This window comes from Adiantum capillus-veneris, chromosome 7, assembly GCF_014529385.1.
Source record: "Adiantum capillus-veneris isolate H3 chromosome 7, ASM1452938v2, whole genome shotgun sequence".
Classification (NCBI taxonomy): domain Eukaryota; kingdom Viridiplantae; phylum Streptophyta; class Polypodiopsida; order Polypodiales; family Pteridaceae; genus Adiantum; species Adiantum capillus-veneris.
This window is the reverse complement of record NC_140937.1, coordinates 130,039,061-130,043,034: the sequence shown is the minus strand read 5'-3', so window position 1 is coordinate 130,043,034 and position 3,974 is coordinate 130,039,061.

The following is a 3,974-nucleotide window of genomic DNA, read 5'->3' as shown; positions in this document are numbered from 1 at the left end:
CATTTAGGCTTAGCACCATGTCTGATTCTCCCAAGAGCTGGGCAATACTCACCTCCTCCACAGCACAATGCATTTGACATTGTGGGCACACTCCGCAGATACTTAACTTTCAAGTCACCCACTTCTGCTAATTAACCCTAGTTTGCTTTACTTGCGCTGGGATGCTGAAAGTTCGTTGTAGTCTTTTGTAAGCTTCGTTCATAACCGAAATCTCTCTCTCTCTGAAACCGTCCCCCTGGTTCTTCCACAGAGGCAATGTTACGTAAGCGTCTCACTAGCACAAAGAAAATCATAGACTAAGGGATGATCCTTTATTAAGCGTTGTGCCACTCTTAGTTCCTACTTTCTCTCTATGTAAACTAACAACATAATATGGCCGAAGGGGTAGTGCTTTACGTTTGTCAAAATCTGCGACATGAAGGTTAAACTCCAAAACAGAGGGAAGCCCCTGAAAACACGAGAGAGAGAGAGAGAGAGAGAGAGAGAGAGAGAGAGAGAGAGAGAGAGCAACCAACCGTACTAGTACATAATAGATTGAAGGAGTAGCCAAAAATTGGTTTGAAGCTCACCGTTCGCCACTTGAAGAGAAGTGCATCAGAAAGTGCAAGGATGTGGTTCCAAAGAAAATGGGTGGGTAAGATGCTACAAAGACATCATCAGGTTTATCAAACACAACTCTTTTTTTCTTTAGAATTACCTACAACTTTGAAATTACAACACACGCCCAAACCCCATAGATGAAAGCAGCCTGACTCTTAAGGTGAGTCTTCCCATCCTGTTAAGGATGGCCAACCCCATCATATGGACTAGGGGAACAACCCCTAAGGGCTACATGTCATACAAGCTATCAAGGGGGTTTGAACTCAAGGGGGTTTGAACCCAAGACTTTAGACACAAGGGGTTCTTGCTCTACCAACGGAGCTAGCACTTGTTAGCAAAGATTTTGCTAGATGACCATCTATGTAATTCAAAACTGCTTGAAGAAGTTTCCCATTAATGTAGTCATCTCTATGATTTGACTTTGTTGAGAATCAATGCTTGGCATGATCTAGGCCATTGCCCTCGACGCAAAGCAAATGGCCAGGACTTTACACAATGTTTTAATTTTATCGCCGAAACTAGTTCATGCCAACTTTTTGGCACACAGAAGCGAGGACATTGGGTTAAAATCTTTAGAGTACTTGTCCTTCGTTTCGAAGGTCTACACGAAGCTCAAAGCCAACATTGGTTGTTCTGACAAAGTGTTTGCAAAGTATATTATCGACCTCGCCTAGAAGAACAAAAATAGAAAAATAACTCAAAAGAATACCAAAAATTCAAAATTACTTCTAAATGGCATAAAAAGGAGCCAAAGAGATCGCTCAATGGTTCACTGCTAATATTTTACATGCCATTTTCCGGCTCTATGATCGTCGAATTTTAAGCTCAAGAATCCAAAAAAAAACTTATTAGGCTTAACAAGTAAAAAGTGCTTCTCTATATGCCATACAAACAACAATGCAATTAGCATGCAAGTCTAAGTCACCCATGAGAGGATAATGGAAAGGGGTCTCACACTCGCACAAAGACACAGGCCTTGTAAATATGAGACCTTGGCTAGGTATAAAAGACATTTTTTGCAAGGTTAATAAAATCTTAATTCAATTCACATGTTATTTGAGTGTGCATCGAACTCGGGATTAGAGGAGATTTCGAGAGGTTGATAACAATCTCTCTACTAGTTTGTGCTTGATGTCAAGGATTTATGTTTTTCTTAATGAGAAATGGGGGGGAGTTTTCTATAGTGATATCACTATATGTGTGCCACCAGCATCACCTTGTGATGGCCATGTAGCACCTCCCCCATGAGGCAAAGGTCCGTAATGTGAAACGACGACATAATTGCGACGTGATTGTGTGTACAAATGCTATGTGTGTGGGAGCACAAAGTGCACTATCCTATGGGGATTAAAAAACTTTGAAAGGAATGACAAGGCCAAGTAGATCGAAGGAGAAGCCTTAAGTGCACTTATTCGGCTTGAGTTGCAAGTTCAAGGTGGCATAGTTGAGTTGTCGCCAAGGACCATGCAGGCTCTTAGGTCGAGGTTCACCAAGGACTTTTTTCCTAACCAAAGAGAAAACAGACACAATGGAAATCTTCCCCATATTAGTCAAAATTGGAAGGTTTTTTTGGTTTTTACACTAAGTTTTAACCAATTTTCTTCAAGGCAAGCTTGCAATCTAACCAAGAATTTGCAAATTTGGCCACTTAAAAATACACTAAATGTTATTTTTTTGCGAACACTAGCCACAATGGCTGTTGTGCAAGTTTCATCCGCCCACTTCGGGAGAATTCTTTGTCCCCTAGCTACTATCTTCTTCCAACAAAGCTAGCTATTCATAATGTCAAAAGCAAGCCATTAATAAGGCAATTAAGTGTTACTACCTATTCAATTCTATTTTAAATTCAATGACACAAGGCAGATTCACATGAAACAGAGGAACGGGGTTAAATTTACGTTAACTACTTTGTCGCTATTATTCTAACGTTGTCTTCGTTAGTCTAACTCTGTCGAAAACAATAGAGTTATCCATGGCAAGCTTCGTTTTGTAGCTACAAGACAGCCACAGGTGCAATAGGCTTTTTCATTGGCAAAAAACTTCCAAAATGAGTGACGCCGTCCTTACCCCCTCCAATCATGCGTGCGAATGTGCCCTGAACCAAGTAGCACTTGCACCACCAAGAAGGGAAATGGCTTGTAATTAAAAGGCCAAAAGTGCACTTTTCTCGGTTTCTTTAAGTTGGTTTATACATAGTCAATTAAAACAACTACTATGTAGTGACAATTAGCATAAGTAAAATATAAACCTCCTTGTAAAAAACTTATGTACATGTCAAGATTGTTATTAAAGCAAGCATCAAAATAGGTTTGCATTTATATAAAGTACATTACTCAATAGAAATGTGAAGTAGTTAATTGACATCAGCACTAACACCATTTTGCTATTTTAGTTTGAGTGTTCCATTACCTTTGACGTTGTACATAATGTCCATATTATTTAGTTCAATACAAAGTAGAGCACAAGCTTCAGAAAGACAACATGAAACCACCTTATTATGAAAGAGGAGTAGCTTTTGCATCACTCGCATGTCAAAGGCAACATGGCATCGTTTTTTGAAATTAAAAGCTAACATCTTCATTTCAAATATGTTGGTGCCCTAAACTTGTGAGACTAATCTCTCTCGGCTTTTGATGTGGTGGATGCTAGCCATTTCTCATTCTTGAAACATATCACACTTCTCACCTTTTGCTCATCTCTCTTGCCCCCTCATTTGGCAAGCTCTCGTTTCACTACGTAAGAGAGTTCGAAACCCTTGTTAAAGATATAAAAATTGCTTGAACCCTACACCTGACATCTAAACAACATATGATGTCAACATAATGCACATCATGCATGTGTACACATACATGTGTGCACGAGTGCATACATTCATGTGTACATTACACATTATTGCAATATAAGCGAGCAACGCTCATTTCAATCTACCCCTAACACAAGAAGTTATAGACAAATTCTCACAATAACTCCCACATTGTGACTTACCTCAACATCATGAGCTTCTATGAGGGAGGCCCTGCATACCAAGCTAGGTTCGATTGGCGGCAGGGAACCACTGGCCCGTTCGTACCTAGCTAGGTATGCAATGCCTCTCAAGCAGAATCTCATGATGTTATGCATTGTATGGAAGACACTGAAAAAGAATCCACAATCCTTTCTTTGTTAGCAAACATGATGAAAGGTATAGATTTGGCACCCATAAATTTTTCAACGCTTTTCTATTTCCCTTTCTACCCTGGACTGAATTAAAGTCACTAAATAACGCTGAACCATACCCATATAGAAAATGGTTTTCATACTCATGTAAAATGACATCATAGTTGGCCAAATTTTGCAAGGAAATTTCAAGCTAGTGAGGCTGATGCAAGCATTAG